This window comes from Nipponia nippon, unplaced genomic scaffold, assembly GCF_047370975.1.
Source record: "Nipponia nippon isolate SJK-2023a ecotype South Korea unplaced genomic scaffold, ASM4737097v1 scaffold_12, whole genome shotgun sequence".
Taxonomy (NCBI): domain Eukaryota; kingdom Metazoa; phylum Chordata; class Aves; order Pelecaniformes; family Threskiornithidae; genus Nipponia; species Nipponia nippon.
Genome location: NW_028262313.1, coordinates 10,220,123 through 10,238,403, shown reverse-complemented (window position 1 = coordinate 10,238,403; position 18,281 = coordinate 10,220,123). Strand labels below are relative to the sequence as shown.

The following is an 18,281-nucleotide window of genomic DNA, read 5'->3' as shown; positions in this document are numbered from 1 at the left end:
TGCATATTAAGTGAACAAGCAAATCCCTTGAAATATGCTAAATTTAAGGGTATTCAAATTTGCACTTTTCTAATGTAACATTCTATTTGAAAAGTTCAGTATTTTTTTTCCTATTCTACTACCTGATGATATTTATAATAGAAAATACTTCAAAAATTTCTTGTCACTAATTATTTAGTATATAGGCAAATACCTTCTAAGATAAGTAAAAGCTGTAAATATTGTTAGGGAACTTCATTTGGTTAATCTCTTGCACAGCAATGATCTAACAGCAAAAAAATGTGATGGAATAGACGGAACATAATTTTTCTCTTAATTATATGGCACTCAAGACAATTATAATTCAACTATGTGGATAGAACAGCTGATAACAGAGCTTGCTAGATTAAATATGAAGATCATACATTTTACCTTATGTGGTGAGATGGCCCTGCCTGGACACCAGGTGCCCACCAAGCCACTCTATTGTTCCCCCTCCTCAGCTGGACAGGGGAAGAAAAACACGACAAAAGGCTCATGGGTCAAGGTAAGAACACGGAGAGATCACTCACCAGTTAACATCACGAGTAAAAGAGACTCAACTTGGGGAAATTAGTTTTTTTTGTTACCAATCAAAATCAGAGTAGGGTAATGAGAAATAAAACCAAATCTTAGAACACCTTACCCCCACCCTCCTTTCTTCCCAGGCTTAATTTCACTCTCGATTTCTCTACTTTCCCACCCCAAGCAGCACAGAGGGATGGGGATGGGGGTTGCAGTCAGTTCATCACACGTGGTCTCTGCCACTCCTTCCTCCTCACACTCTTCCCCTGCTCCAGTGTGGGGTCCCTCCCATGGGAGACAGTTCTCCACAAACTTCTCCAACATGAGGCCTTCCCATGGGCTGCAGTTCTTCATGAACTGCTCCAGCCTGGGTCCCTTCCACAGGGTGCAGTCCTTCAGGAACAAACTGCTCCAGTGTGGGTCCCCGTGGGGTCACAAGCCCTGCCAGCAAACCTGCTCCAGTGTGGGCTCCTCCGTCTCCATGGGTCCACAAATCCTGCCAGGAGCCTGCTCCAGCGCAGGCTTCCCACGGGGTCACAGCCTCCTTCAGACATCCACCTGCTCCGGCGTGGGGTCCTCCACAGGCTGCAGGTGGATATCTGCTCCACCATTAACCTCCATGGGCTGCAGGGGGACAGCCTGCCTCACCATGGTCTTCACCAGGGGCTGCAGGGGAATCTCTGCTCTGGCGCCTGGAGCACCTCCTCCCCCTCCTTCTTCACTGACCTCAGTGCCTGCAGGGCTGTTCCTCTCACATATTCTCACTCCTCTCTCCAGCTGCAATTGCTGTTGCACAGCAACTTTTTCCCCTTCTTAAATATGTTATCCCAAAGGCACTACCACCATCACTGACGGGCTCAGCCTGGGCCAGCGGCGGGTCCACCTTGGAGCTGGCTGGCGTTGGCTCTATTGGACGTAGGGGAAGCTTCTGGCAGCTTCTCACAGAAGCCACCCCTGTAGCCCCCGCCCCACCAAAACCTTGCCACACAAACCCAATACACCTTATATTAGGGATAACAGGCATTTTCTTTTTCCCCTTTGCATAATACATCCCCTGCTTATTTTTCATTGTTATACAGTGGCGGTACTGGAACATTTTAATAAGTCTCAGAGGCTGATTATAGAGACTGGAAAAATCTTGACTCTTGTAAATCAGGATAACTTCAGTGCCTTCAACCTCTCAAAGTAGGACTGTAGTCCATCATGATACAATTTATTAGCTAGGCTGAAAACACTTGTGAGTAGAAGAAGATGCACATATACTGCACTATTTTAATAAACGTTACTCCACTAGAGACAACTTGTGCTGTGTTGTGCCTTAGTGAAAAATACTATAGTTCACTAAGCGCCAGGAGTCCATTTTATCCACCCCAAAAAACAAGTTCTTGTTATTATCACAGAAAACTGTTGCAAGAAAACCTTTCTGAGAACTCTGAAATACTACAACAAGCGAATGCTGATAAACCTTATCTTACCCAAACTCTTAAACACATTAAACATGCAGCATGTAACTCATGTTTTTAATATAATCCTAAACTACTCAATACTACCACTAACAATAGTGTGCTTACTCTTTTGATCCACTTCTTTATAGGCGTAAATGACATATCATGGGAAATTCTAAGCAGAATGTTTACAGCTTGGCAAAATCACATCGCAGTTACATTAAAAAAATAACCTGAATAAAGCATAAAATGGCTAAATACCAGCACATATGGAAACACTGATTATAAAGCACCATCAATAAGGTATTCTGCCTTTGTATTCCTATCAAGCAGAAGTCAAGCTATGTACCTGTGCAATAAAACACTAGAAAGGAAGAAATTCCCCTAGACTAGTGTTAAACCTATTTCTGCCTGGTTAAAAACTAACAAACAAGAAAATCCATTCTACTAAATTCACTAAAAGTCTTGGAGGCGACTTTTCATAATCACAGAACTACAGCATAATTCAGAACACTAAAATTCAGAGATGACAATTAAAGACCTAAGCTGACACATCTTGTTAAACTTAAATGCTAAAAAGAAAACTAAAAATTTTGGTTGATCAGCCAAAAGCAGATGTTCTAACCAGAGTAATAGCATGTGCACTTTTGTAATTAATTCCTTTAAAAATTGAAACAGGTCCATGAAAAAAAAAAAACATGTGTTCAAATAAGATATATACCTTACTGATACATGAAGCTCTTCCTTTGTAGCAAACTTCTAGTGGTCTAAGGCTTTGAGAATCAAGACACTGAATTACTGCACAGTAATCCACACACTGACCAAGTAAATAAACTGTGACCAATTTGCCACTGTAACATATTTGCTATTACACAGATGCTATTTATACAGACAAAGACAGGGAAAACACAAATTACTCATGTATACAATATGAAAAAGGCAAAAAAGCAAGCAAGACAGCACAGCAGATTACCAGGGGTGGGGGGGAGGGTGAGGGATGACACAAAATAAAGTAGTTAGGTGCCTCCTGCTTGTTATCAACTAGAAAACTTGATATACCCACTTCATATCCAGGCCTCTGAAAAGTTCTTAGTGCACAAAAGCATTATGCATTTCTTCCAGGTTTCAATCAAGAAAAGCTGCATTTAGTATAGGCTGCCAACAAATGCCATTTGAACACTACTTTCATGACAATGCATCTTGAAGAGATGACATAGGACCTATTAAAAACCCACTAACTTAAGAAAAAGCTCACCCTTGGGTTGCAAGGTTATTATGTTTCAGGTGCTTAAAATGCATGCAACTTTTACAGACATTGTGAATTTAAATGTGGTGTTTTCAGACAAAGCGCTCGTTTCAGCACTTCCAAAATACTGCTTTAGAACAAAAACGAATTTAAAACTTGAGCTTGAGATATGACAAGCACCTGCAGTGACTAATGGAACACAACACGGCACTAGATCAGATGCACAGTAAGTACATGACTAGTGAGTAATTAAAAATAAACATGCAACATCTTAACCAGTAAAATGCAGTTCCAAAGTATGCTTCATGAGATTTTTTTCATTCAACCCTTTTAATATTTCCTTTCCCAGTTTTTCCAGCAGGTAGGTAGTCTCCTACCGTTTGTACAATTTAAAGTAGGCCAGAAACATGAGGCACTTTCAACTAGACAATATTTACATAGGCCTGTGCACAACATTTTATGTAGCCTGGAAGCAGTTCAAATGACATGAGAAGAATGAAAATAGGGGATGCATAAAAAGTAGCCATTCATGTCTCACTGCACAAGTTACAGGTATTTTGTAACTCTAGCCATTTAAGAATAAATTCAGCTTGAGTATATTGAAAGGCCCCTGGATATAATTATTGGGTATATGATGGCCTCTGACTTACAAACATTGAACGGGGACTTAGCAGGACTAAATACACAAACTGAACCAATTAAGATGTGTTTAATAGCATGGGGATGTCCACAGCTGAGAGTGGAATTGTTGTAAATAGATCAGCATCACAGAATAGGGAAAAGCGGGTGGCATGCCAAATGTAGCTTTTGGTAAGTGTTGAATGCCCGTATTTACAAACATGTTAAATGATACACAAGTTTTCTGGACATTGGTAGTCTTTTTGATATGACTCAAGTGAGAAAACCACACAGGAAATTTCAGTGGATTTCTTAAACTCTAAGCAACAACACAATGAATAGGAGCATTCAGATTTCTTCCAATATAGTCTTCAGCCTTGCTTTCTCTGAATTCTCAACATCTGAATTAGCTTTTACTAGTCAAAGCTTGGAACCAGTATTCATTTGCACCTCCTGGCTCCAGCATCATAATTAATAATTAATAATTCATTATAAAAGTAATTAATAATTCATTATAATAGTATGAAAGTAAGCAAAGTTTTACATTACCCTTAAGGCTCTACTCCTGATTTTTAAGTTATTCTGCTCTGATAAGATATTGGTATATTCAATAACTGATTTAGGGTGCTCTATTTCACATAATGCAGTATTGCAATACTGCATTTTGCACCAACTTCAGTTACATTTCTGCATGCTGACAAATTCTGGAATTCAAGTCCTAAGCCTTTTGAATTTTTACTCCTAAATTTTCTTGGTAACTTCTGAATTTTAGATGAACATTTAAAGTTGCAAGCTTTCCATTTTGTCACTGCCTACCTGGAGATAGACAGGAGCACAATAATGCTGCACCAGCACAAATTTCCAAATACTTCAAATCAGAAACCCTCCAGGAACAAATTAAGTTATTTTTCCTGTGTGTTTCTTTCTGCAACTATGAAACAACCACAGTTTCTACATCAAGCCTTTAGAAGAACTGCTTGGAAATGTGAGATTCCTTCCACCAGCTGATATAAGCATAATTCTATATTACAGGGCAAAGTAAAAAAATTAAAAGATTGCGATATCTACATCCATTAATCTGCAAGTGCAATGAAAAGCGTTCAGCTTTTCCAAGATTAAATTCACTACCTTCTATAGTTCACTAGCTCTGTAAAAGTAGTCTGAAAGAATTTGCATGCTACTGCACTTGCACTGTATTAATTATAAATCAAAGCACTTCCATAGTATCTTCCACTTTAGAAGCTCATGTTTTACTAGCAGTGGTTTCCCTGTATGCACAATATTCCGGGAATAAGAACTATCGAATTTCAGAGATCTCATCTGGTGGAATAGAGGTTATTTTTACCTACTACTTTCATCGCTTTTCTGTAATCACTTTCTAATGATGTAAAAGTCTTCTAGCTTTGTTTGACAGAAATGCAAAGCTGCTGCTATATTTGATCACCAGCCTGTGTCTGGCAGGAATCCAGTAAAAGGTTTCTTTACAAGTCCTGGTAAAACTCTGTTTGCTTTTATGACTAATAAAACCATGAAAAAAGTTTCTAAACTAGGCCAACTTAGTGCTAATTTGTTTAAAGCTTTGTCTTTCATTCCTTACAGTCCTTAAGTCAATGATGTAGAATGATTAGTGTTAACTTTACCCTAGGCTCATTTCAGAGTCTGAAAAAGTCATAAATGCATTTTCAATTTGATTCATCACTGGCCTGCACATTACATACTTGCTTACATTTAGGCATAAGGGTTGTTGAACTCTACAGTTCTGCATGTTCAGGGCAATAAAGTTCCTTAATTTCACACTTGTGACAAAATACAGTTGGTGTTTCTTTTCTTTTCTATGCATGTGTGCATCTTCAAAACATTAAGAACTTTAACTGCACATTATCCCAATGTCTTATCTAGATACAATTCTATCATTAACACAGAATTATACTGAATATTTCAAATATAATGAGGCTATAAAAATCACCATGATTCTGTAACATGGAGAAAATTTTTCTGAACCTCAGCTGGCTTGTAGATTGTAACCTGAAGCATAATACTCAGTAATTCATTCAACTCTATACACACGAGTATAAATATCAACATTATGTCATTCATACACACACACACACACACACACACACACACACTCTCCTTTCAATCTTAAAGAACTTTTAATGTTAACAATATTGGGTGTCAATGAATTGCAAAACTTAATTTTGCACTAAAATTTTTAATATATGCTTCATTTAACACTGGGTTGCTTGTGAAGTGGTCTGGATGGTAGTTTTTAATTTCTGATGCTTTTTTCTACATATTGGGCAAAAAAGTCTTTCTGTCCATTCTTTAGTTTGTAACTGTTGGTCATTATGACTTTTTCTAAGGCAATGAATTCCCACTTCAAATTTAAATTCCAGATGTTCAGACTTGCATAATATTCAACACAGTTCTGATCTAGATTTCATTTCTTCTCATTTCTAAAAGAAAATTTAGCAAAGGGTGTTGATTCTCACAGGTAGGAATTAGATCTAATTTTAGGAAAGTTGTTCCCATGAAAAGAGGCAGGGTGGGGGGCAGGAAGCAAAAGTTTAAGCCCAGAGTAAAAGTAATAAACTAATGAAAAACTTCATAACCTGAGGGAACTCGGTAAGAACATGTGCAAAGAAGAAGAAATTGCTTTAATTAGAGAATATTATTGAAGAAATAATGACTTTTCACCCATTCTGTGCAAGTTACTTTAAGCTCAGATACTGTGTATCTGAACATAAAAGGCACATGTGCAAAGCTAAATGTATTTTGAGCAGAAAACCCTTCAGCTATGTTTAGGCTGAAGCAGGTATTAGTTATGATACAGTGCCTAAAAAGCATGGTAGAATTCAGTATTCTATAGAAAAGCAGATAATTATAACATGATAGGGCCTCACTCATTAGGATTAAAAATAATAAAAAAACAAAAAACAAACAAACAAAAACTGCTAAAACACCTCCAAAACACTAACTCAGGAACTATAAGTAATGGAGCTTAAGAAGTAGCTTATTAAAATTAAAAATTAAGTAATGGAGCTTAAGAAGTAGCCTATTAAAATTAAAAATTAAGCTTAAATACAGTGCCACAATTACTGGATGTGTAGGGTATAGGACATTTAATAGTGAATAGCCTTTTGTTCTGGTCATTTTTCAAACTTGTATTTCAGCCATTTATAGGAGGATGCAAAGAGTACTCAGGATGCCTGGATCCTAATGTGTTTGCACTTGTTCGGTCAACTGTCAGAGGACTGCAAAAAAACCTATGCAAGCTTTGTCCACAAGCCCAAAATAGATGCATTAGCAGTAAAACAGCCATCCCTGACAGCCAAATTGTCACAATCAGATTTCAAAACTAGTATTCCACCAACAGATCGGAACAAATGTTGAACTTTTTTTCTTCTTGAATATTGAAAGTATGAATATAGTATAAAATACAGATAGTTTTGAGAAACAATTTTTGAGAAAGAATTCTGGCCACATGGAAAGGATTGATATTGGTTACACTGTATCAGTTTTATGGTGTTTGTTTATGATAATTCATGTACAGAAAATTATCACATTTGGCCAAACAAAACCATTTTCAGAAAATGAAACCACATATTAGTTTAAATATAAGTAGTTACAGTAAATAGTTATAGTAGTTATAGTAGTTATAGTAAGGAGTCGATATCTAAAATTTGCTGTAGCATCCTTTATTAATATTGCAAATACTTTAATATTTAAAAGTAAAAGCTTCCATATGCATTTCCAGGTACACTGCACAATGAGATCCCAGAAAAGACAGGAGGATTCTTCTGTTCTTTTGGCATTTCTGGCATATCAAAACCAAGTGTACCGTATCTTTCCCAGCTTTCAGCAGAATACAAGTATTTCAGACAAAGAGATACCATTTTGCAAAGAGCCCACAGTCAGACCTGTAGGGATAGCACAAGGGTGAGGTCCTCCTTCCACCCCAATAAACCAACATCCTTCACGGCTCTCTGAAAGCTCTTAGGAGTTCACTTCTCAGGTATCAGTTATTTTAGTTTTTGGAAGGATTCCCACTGTGGAGATTTAGACTAGAAATAGGAATCTCATTACAGCAGAGAATAGAATACATCTTGTCTGTGGAAACAATATAGTTATAATATAATGCAGCACTGGTAATAATCCCTGTTTCTGAAGGGTGGAGTGGCACACTCAGGCAGCAGCACTCCTGCTTTTATGTTCCATCCAACCTTGCTCAGTACCAGTAGGTGCATCTCTGCAACTCGATCAACCCACAACTACAGGTATTTTTAATATTGCACCCCAAAGTGACAGTATCATGGGTTTATTTTGGTCCAGCTCACATGCTGTGGCTTCTGGCCTTTGATTTCCTTACGCTACTTTGGAATTGTCCTGGTTTCAGCTGGGATAGAATTAATTTTCTTTTTAGTAGCTGGTACAGTGCTGTGTTTTGGATTTAGGATGAGAATAATGTTGCTAACACACTGATGTTTTGGTTCTTGCTGAGCAGAGTTTACACTAGGCAAGGACTTTCCAGCTTCTCATGCTCTGCCAGGTGCACAAGAAGCTGGGAGGGGGCACAGCCAGGACAGCTGACCCAGACTGGCCACAGGGCTATTCCATACCGTATGGCGTCATGCTCAGTATATAAGCTGGGGGAAGAAGAAGGAAGGGGGGAGGACATTCAGTGTGATGGCGTTTGTCTTCCCAAGTAACTGTTACACGTGATGGAGCTCTGCTTTCCTGGGGATGGCTGAACACCTGCCTGCTGATGGGAAGGAGTGAATGAATTCCTTGCTTTGCTTTGCTTCTATGTGCGGCTTTTGCTTCACCCATTAAACTGTCTTTATCTCAACCCATGAGTTTTCTCCCTTTTACTCTTCCAATTCTCTCCCCCATCCCACTGGGGGGGAGTGAGCGAGCAGCTGGGTGGTGCATAGTGGCTGGCTGGGGTTAAACCACAACAGGAATCATTTCTGACTTTAGCCTTCATTACTTCTAAGAAAATCTGTAGGTGATTAAAGTGATTAGCACATTTTGGTTTTTCAAAACTCTGTAGCTACTTTTAAGCTAAATACGATCTTTCTCTCATTAACTTGGCATTTGGTTGCAACTGAAATGCAATCTCAACCTCAATAATCATAGCCACAAGATTACAAGCAATTAGCAATGAAGTGAGTTACAATAAAAAAATTATGATTCACACAAGATTCACACATGGTATTACCATGCTGTCTACTAGGAATGGAAATTGATATCCAAATGCCTACAGTGGAATATAGGGGTTTAAGTTGTACAGTCACTTAAGGCACCTGTCTAATTTTATTATAGATAACACTGCTGTTGCGTAAGTTTATTTTACTCATATAGTTAAGCCTTGTAGTTTGGCATAGGAAGTTACAAGCTAGAACAACCTGGCTGATGAAGGTAAATTTTGCCCTAACATAAATTTTGCCCTAAGTCGTCCTATTCTATCCATTAATTGCCATTAGATATGCTTCCCTAATGATTCACAAAAGCAAATTCTTTGGTTTTTTCTCCTTATTGGAGATGAAGAGAGCAGATCTCTGCCACAATTCTCTGAAGCAATACATTTACATATGTAGCAACTCTCATTAATTTTCATTTTTCATGATTCAAGACAAACTGACATTTTTCTCTTCACTACTTAAGTAAATTCTTTTCACAGTATTTCAAAGGCTGTTTTTAGCCTATGTTTTTGTCAGCACATTAAAGGCTTTCTAGTGTTTGAGGTTGACAAGTATTAGCATCCAGACGTTTACATTGCAATCAAGCTATTCATAATAAAAAGTTTCAAATAAAAACTCAGAAGCAATAACAGTGTAATTTTTATCACCAAGTCAGACTTACACAATCAGATTTCAAGGCCTCGTGTAACTAAGGTCCCGCTGACTCAGACTCAGTAGACCTCTACCAAATATCTAAAGATTTAAAAAGATAGCAAAAATAAATCAGAGCAGTTAGGATTTGAACTTAGGCTGCAAAATAATGCAGACAAAGAGCACGCCTAGTACATCCAGCATCAAACAGGATACTCAAATGCATCTCCCAAAGTGGAGTCTTTTAATGTATTAGTTACCTCGGGTAAAAAAACGTATCTCTTAAAAGACCTGAGAGAGAACCAACACATCTTTTATTGTTTCTACAGCTTCTCTATACTGTGTTGCCCTCTGTATTCAGGCATCTATCGGAGACCTCGGACTTCTCCAATAAATTTAAAAGTACCGTTGGCCACGGTTTATTAGACTGAGATAGATTTTCTAAATCAAAAGGCCATGCTATGAGTGAAATATAAATAGGGAAGAATTCCCTGTCACTCCTCCTCCCAAATAAAAACTGCATCTGTAATCTTTTCTCATTAGCCAAAGGAGGTTTTAATTTAAAACCTTGGAAACAGTAAAAAATACTTAAAGCCAACCTCTTTCCCTGATTTCTCCTGGGGTTTAAGGCAGGCTGTGTAATCCAGCTGCTCTAATTAGCACAGCAAACTGTAGTTTTGCTTGTAAGAAGAAACAAATTAAAACTTTATTCCTCTGTTTCTCAGTAAACTGTATTCCCCAAATAAAGTAAATTCTCAGAAGAGGTGTAACAGTAGAATACATTTCTCATAACTTTAGTTTGACAGAAACAGGAGAAACATTTCCAATTTTTCTTAATATACCAGCTTGATTTTTCATTGACATTAATTTTCTGTTAATTTTAATCAAACACACATGCGAACACATGACAAATTGTACCAGTAACTGGGAAGTCTAAAAGAAACAGGTCGCTGAGAATAGAGGGGAGAAAGCCTTCTACAACCTCACCAGCATCATTTAGGTCTGTACATAAGTACAAAGCTTAGAGAATTTAAATGAAGTCATCAGCAACCTCAACAAACCTAGGTCCGCTATCTCGCCAGAGTTCACAAGAATCAGACTGACTTTAAAGCAGGTATAGCTACTTTCACACCTGTAAAAATATTTCCATCTAGAAAAATGAGAATAACCACGTATTACGTACTTCTCAAGCCCATTCAGCTCATGGCGTACTGCTGGTGTTTTGTTTAAGATAACTGGTTCCTGACATATAGCAATGGTTTTAATGAATCTAAAGTTGGAAGTACACCTCATAATTCTAGACGTTGAAATTGTTTTAAAAATTACACTATAACCTACTTTGTTTTGTAACCAATAGTTTCTATTTAACTAATTCAAAATCAAACCATATTAATTCTGAAATGCAAAATAAATATGTTACTGTTCACACAGCTTTTGACATACAGTCTTCTTATACTCACATCTCCATGTACGTTTCTGAAGATAAAAGAAAACATGACATTCAGAGGGGATGTAAAAGGCAGACTTCAATCCCAGGGACACATTCACATGGTGGGGCTGGATAACAACCACCATGAAAACAGGACTAAAAGACTCATTTTTCTACAGTACTGGAACAATAGTAGCTAACAATAACTCTCTCTCTCACTCTGTGTGTATGTGTATATATATACGCGCACACACACGTGTAAAAAGACACGCACATACATACACAATGAGGTGGAGTGGGAGTATCATTTCCCATTCTCTTCTCAGCAAGGAGAATGAAAGTAATCAAACAATATCATTTGAAAATAAGCATCATCATTTTCAAATCAAATGCAAGTGAAATAATTTTTCATCAGTCATCTAGAAATAGCTGTTAAATAAAGCCTACGAGAGAAAGACATATTAAACATTCAAGCTGAATGTCAAGTCATGCCCTGACAAAACCAAGAAAGTCAAAGTAAATTTATAGATCCAACTTTCCTCTACATTCTTTCTTTAAAGAAAATGTCAGCTTTTGATTATATATCAAAAATATAAAAAGGAATCAGTCAATACAACAGAAAAAAAAAAAAATCTGACTATGCCAACCTCAAGCAAAATACTTAACAGGCTTCTTGACAGTGCCTAGTGGGTAGAAATGCCCAGCTGCTGCTTGTCACCCTGACCAACACCTTTCCTCATTTCTCTGTTGTACCTATTTTTCTTTACATTCTTATATTGAATGCAAAAACTAGATCCAACAAAGGATTTGGGGTCTCAGAAGTTAGTGTTCTCTAATGCTTATTATTTTAGTCCCACAGCACCCAAAAAGGGAGGGCAGAGTCCTGGGCCAGGTGCTTGCATGCAGTCTTGGAAAGCATCTGCAGTGTGTGACTTCAGCCCAGCCAGGAAGATTGACAGAAACCCACTTCAGAGTCAGCTGCCTACAGCATGCATACGAGCAGATCCAGATAATCAAAAAGTGAGCTGTGTTTAAAATCTGCATGCTCGCACACCTCACTCAGAATTGCAGTCTTTCAGATCGTCAGACCTAAACTCTCCCAGAGCGTTACCAAGAAGCCCAAGTTGACCCATGGGCTGCCTCTGTGCTACCTGCTGGTGCTGAGGCTGAGCTCACGCACCACCCCAGCCACCAAGGTGCTCGCACATCCTCTGGTTTCACGTCTGGCATTAGCCAGCTGGCCTCAGCAGGCAGGAAATCTCTAAAGCAGAGTGGACTAGCTCGGTCAGGGACAGTGTGCATGTATTTGGTGAAGGCCACACAGCTGCAGAAAAACTCACACTTAGCACAGTCACCAAAGGAAATGAAGGCTTAACCACCATGTGGCTTAGAAGTTGGTCATGAAAGAGCCTCCTGATCACAACAACAAACAAACAAAAAAACCCAACCAACCAAACAAACAAAAAACCACAAGAGACCTACATGCAGCATCTTACTCTACCCAAAACTCTCCCAAACCTTCATCACCTACCACTCAGAGCAGTGCCAACCATCTATTGTGCAGACACTGGGTGGAAACCTTCTCCATCTTTCCCAACAGCAGCCCTGTAAGCCTGAATGCTGGGTGTACGAAGCTGGGAGGAATGAGTCTTAAATTAGTGTTTCTACTCCTGGGGCTGTTTCTCCAGCTTAAATTGCATTAGATTTCACATTAAATCTAAAAGCCTGAGACTGCCATCTCCTAGAAAACATAAATTTGAGCGATATTCTGACTGATCTAGAATATTTTTATTCCAGCAGCTTTGTGTCAGACTGAAATTTATTATCAGAATGGATATTTTATTAGATTTGTAGGTGCTACCACATTAATGCATGCCAGGAGGAAAGCCGATATAATTAAAATGCTATGAATAGAAAAATCAGTAGAAGCACAATTATGAAGTACTTCAACAGAAAACAAATAACATAAAAACAGCATGAACAGTCTGACAGAAAAACAGTATTCTATTTAACAGCCATTATTTTATTAATAACATGGCAGATGTCAGTCTCCCAAGTAGTATGATTTAGATTGACCATCTAATAAATTGTTTGTCAATGTAGGAAGAAGATTGTTTCTTAATTCACAAGCAATTCCACATGTATTCATAGAATAACCCCACTGAGATCAGTGGAAGCAAGAGGAAACTTAGCCCACTATATAATCTTTAGTGCAAGCAATATGCATCCTGCAACACGAATGCAGTATGAAGGTGGTAGTAATTTTACACCAGTTATAAAGCTTTCTAGACAGGCATTTTAAAACAAACCTCAGCCAAGAAAATGAGGATTCCTCTGTACCACTGGGGGGTGGGGGGTAGGGGGTGTGGAGGGGGGGGGGGGGGCGTGGTGGGTGAAAAGACAACAACTATCTGGGAAAGAGAAACATTTAACCATCATTTGTTCCAGCTGACCAGGAAACATTTCTCTACGTAAGGAAAAGAAGCAGAAATTGAGGCGGTAACTATTTACTAAACTCCATCCCTGCAATAAAGCTTAGCACTACAAAAACAATACCAAAGATATGGATTTGTGATTCTCCTCACTTAACTCCGGTGTTAACGCTTTTACTATATTATCTTATATTCTTCTAATAAACATGGATGCTATTAATGAGCAAAATACAAAAAAAAAAGAAATCAGTCCTTCTGTTTATCCTACACTAATACAAGACACCATCCTTACTTGAATGTTACACCACATTAAAGCAGCATACCAGAAATTCCAAACCTCACTTCATCCCCCCCTTTTTAATCTTTCCTGTCTGTTCTCTCTCCCTCTCTCCAATAGGAAAATGAATGAGAAAATATGGACTACAGCATCATTCATTTTCAGCTGACCAATTCTGATCTTTTTGGCTACTAAAGCCTGACCTAAACTCCACCGAAATCAATAGTAATCTGTCCAGTTACATGCACTTGAGCTTAATGTATCGACTGTTTCATTCAGCTATGGTTAAACTGTTGATACACGAGATACTGAGAAACTGCAGACTTAACTCCAGTAATTTGCGAGAGATTTATTTGATGAGATCTTATTACACAGCAGCTAATAGAGTACTAGAAATGGCAACTTTCTCATTTCCGTATTGATCTTTCCTCTTTCTACTCTCAAGCAAGTGCTTCGAAGTATGTTGGATTCCCGTATTTGGAAAGTCAATTACCATCTACTTCTTGTTCTTTATGTTAAAGCAGTAACGGTGGGGAAAGGGGGGAAGCACAACAGTTTGGGTTTTTTCCTTTCTTACGCAACCATCTTGATAAAAAATAGGTAGCCAGTGCCGGCAAGGATATGATCAAAATCTGAACTGCATTTCAAATCAGTATAGGCAGAGCATACTGTACATATTCCATTTACTTCATACATATCAAGATCGACTAGTGAAAACATCGGTATTCAACTGAATGCTACACCTGTACTATTCAAGTGGTATATACTGCCACTGCAGACAGAGGTAAAAAAAGGATCGGCAGAAATTATTCTACAACATTTAGTTTTCCCTTTCAATTCCTGCCCCTACATGCCCATATAATTTCTCTTGAAAACCTGTGTTCGCTGCTCAGTTTAAAAAAAAGAATGCCAAGACAAACATACAAGGAACACTTTTAATCTAAATGCTGGAACTGTTTTATCAATTGTAATAAATAATTCTAACAGCAGGAACAGACTTCTAGATTTTAAGAGTACAGCAAATTGGACAAAACATATTTTATGTGTAGGCTCAAATTAAGCTTAACTCTCATGGCAAAATTTGAGATATAAATAAATAATAGGTACATTGTTACCGTCAGATACAACGCAGGGAAGTATTTCTTGTTCCATCAGAAAAAAAAAAAAAAAAAAAAAGAATTTTGCTAACACTAAGGAAAAATATTTATCTTATAAAGAGTCTACATTTTGGCCTGTATAATTAAATTGTTGCATTCATTATTAAAAATGCCCAGGTCTCAAACTAAGCATATTTCATAACAGGGAAAGTTATCTGTATGGTGGAGATCACTAGTTACCCACATCTCCAAACCCTCTCTGTTCTCCATTTTTATTTTATTTAAAGAAATGAAAAAAAGATTTAGGATTGCACGAACACATTATCCTTCCCTGCCTCCCCAGGTTTTCACTTATCTGTAAAACAATTAAGCATAACAGTCATTCAAACAAGTCTAACTAACCATGATCTAAACTTGCAAATATTAGCCTGAACACAACATTTCAAACTTTCTTCCACCCCAAGAAAAGGTGGAGCAGTACCAGGTTTTGATAAAACTAATTTTTAAATTTGGGAATCTCTTACACACACAGCCTAAAAAAGAAACGGCAGCTTTACTTTACCTCTTAGCACTTAGGGAATGACTGGATATGTGCAATATACAGGTTCAAATCCCTACACTATCTGGATTTAATTTAACTAAAAATTTTCTGAACAGGTCTCGTAAAAAGGTCATTAAAAACAGAGCATATTTAAAGAAGCCGTAAAACATATTTTGTAAGAAATCAACTTTCTCGGCTTTGGGTTTTTGTCCCACTAAGCCTCCTAACCCCACAGTGGTCACCAAAATTGCTTTTCTACTCTATCCCGAGTTTCAGTAATCAAGTCTCCCATAACGAACAGTTCATTGATACATTTCATTATCTGAAGAAAGGAAGTGACACATGGAAAGCAAGGTGGGAGATGCAAAGAAAGATAACGAAGATGATGTGCTCAGATATCTTTTCAAAAAAGAGGTCCAGCTGGACTAGAGCTATCTTATCTTGCCCAGTTTCCTTCTCTATTTCATTTTTTAAATAGCTCTTTTGCACTATTACTGTTTGGAAAATATTGCCTCTTCAGTTTGCAAGCAGAAAGCCCACTTAAAAGTTCTGTCAAGGACTGAGAAGGTTCTTCATTAAAGCCTTTCTGATCACATCCTCTACATGGATTGCATCTCTCAAACAATGCACTCTATCACACATTTGAAGACTTGAGCTCATAAAACACATCATAAATGATTTAACCTTGACTGAATAATTCAGAATTTATCTGCACCTCATAAAAAAGTTGCACTGACTGCAGAGCACATAATTCCAAATTATTTGTACTAGTTTTTCAATGTTAGTTTCAATTTTACATCCACTGATTCAGAGAACAAAAAGCCTAGCCTAAGGAATCAAAGAAAAGCACAAAGACTTTAAATTATAAAATGAGCAGCCCTTGCCTGTATTTATCTAAAAGTTGTTGCTACCAAACACCATTGAAGCTTACGGTTTATTTAGAAATAAAGTGTCTTGAATAAAGACTGTTGGCTTGGAGATTGAAACAAAACTATGTGAAACCATAAACAGGCGTTCTGAGAGCGATCTTGTGGCAGCTTTGACAGTTTCTCAACTCTGCACATTAAATACGGCCACTGAGGTTAGGTTATGTCTGCACAGAAGAATGGAACATGTTACATCGAAAAAACATCTAAACTATCTCTGCAGAATTCAGACACAATGAAGCCTTGTTAAATGTGGCACTTCAATTTGAGCGATTAGTCACACATCTGCCCTAAATGGAGCTACTCAAAACCAGACAGTTCATAAGCTTTTTAGAGTTGGGACCTAGTTGTGTAGTTGTACACTGTATGGCATTACAAGTCTTTCTTCCTGATGTGCATTTGAGTTCTGACCTTTCAAAGTGAACAGATGGACACCAACTTGTCCGGGTTTTGGAGCTGGATCTAAATAGCGTACCCACAATGGTGGAATGAGAGCACAATTTAAAAATAAAAAAATAAATTAAAAAAAAAAAAATCATACAACATGTGATGTTCTTCAGAAAAGATAATGCTTTTTGAAGATTTTCCCAATCATATGTCCAGACTGGCAAGTGTGCAGTGTTCAAAGTCGCCAAAAAACACGCCATTCTTACACAGGTACCAAATGATAGGTTTGGGAGGCAAGCTACAGGCTCCTCATTTTGAAGCTTTGGCTGACAGAGACTAAACTGCGTTTGCATAGTATGAAAAATGCATAATCTATCACAATATTTACAAAGGATTTCCTGACACAGTGCTCTTTTCCCCCCTCCAGAAAACAGATGCTGTTGCCTGAAAGCTGAAGCTAGTAATGGGGAGATAGAACAAAAAAAAAACCAAAAAAAACCAAAACAACACAAAAAAAACACACACCACCAACCACAAAACGAAAACAACACCCAAGCAAACTGGTGCACAGATTGTAAAGATAATGTGGCCTGCTCGGCTTCTTTGCAAAAATCACTGCCTCTTGAATGCCAAAGATTATTTCTAACCTTTGATGAAAAGCTTTTTTGAGACAGCGTGATCACACTGTTGCTTCTTATGGGCAGCTGATTTAAATAGCTTCTTGATGAAAATTTGTAAGGCACTACATCTCTTTCTGTATTGAAAAACATGACCTCTGATGACAAGTAACTGTAATTACATTTGTTAACCTGACTTCAGAACTGAACAAAAGAGGTATTTATGATAAATTCCACAATGCCAAATAAAGCTATACAATATATCATTAGTGAAAGTAAAACTGGTACAGTTCAAATGGTGCAAACTCTTTGGGAAGAGTGCTGAGCTTTCCAAAGGGTAGCAGCTTGTGTCCTTTCAGCTCTGTATCTAATCAGTAATTTGTGGGCTTGTTGTTTTCCTGACAGCTGGTAAATGGACGGAAGATCATAAACTGTAGGTGTAAACAACAGAAGATTTGTTAGAAATGAGATTCCAGCAAAACTACCTCCACAAAAGGAAAACTAAAAGCTTATATTGCAGTTTCTGTTTGGAAGGTAAATCCTGCTGAATCTGCATGAATTCACTAAAACCCATACTACGGAATACTGATCTATCCCTCATTGGGCATTCTTCACACGTCTCCAAATTAAACACCACCTTTCAAGTGTACAAAAAAACCGTATCAAACAAGTTTCTTTTTATGCTGCTTGGGAAATTTCTGCAATTCTAAACCAGGCCTTAGGCTCTCTAGTTAGACAGCTCTGCTTTTTCTTGTTAAAGTCACTAATTCAATGCTTCTTTGGTCAGTCTTTACATCTAGAAATAACTGAGAAAACAAGAGTACACAGGCAGATACAGGAAAACAAACAAACAAAACCAGGGGAATACAGCAGACCATCCCCAAGGCCT

General features: G+C 37.7%; 1 protein-coding gene across 27 annotated transcripts in view; it reads right to left on the bottom strand.

The window, feature by feature from the left end:
- LOC148056695 (uncharacterized) overlaps positions 1 to 18,281 on the bottom strand; it is a 471,302-nt gene that overhangs the window by 380,895 nt on the left and 72,126 nt on the right. For 24 of the 27 annotated variants that reach the window (XR_015702619.1, XR_015702620.1, XR_015702622.1 and 21 more), the window contains exon 3: positions 9,718 to 9,788. The exons of the other annotated variants lie outside the window; for them this stretch is intronic. The gene's annotated coding sequence lies outside the window, so the exon portion shown is untranslated. The remainder of the gene's footprint in view (positions 1 to 9,717; positions 9,789 to 18,281) is intronic. 27 annotated transcript variants of the gene reach the window in all.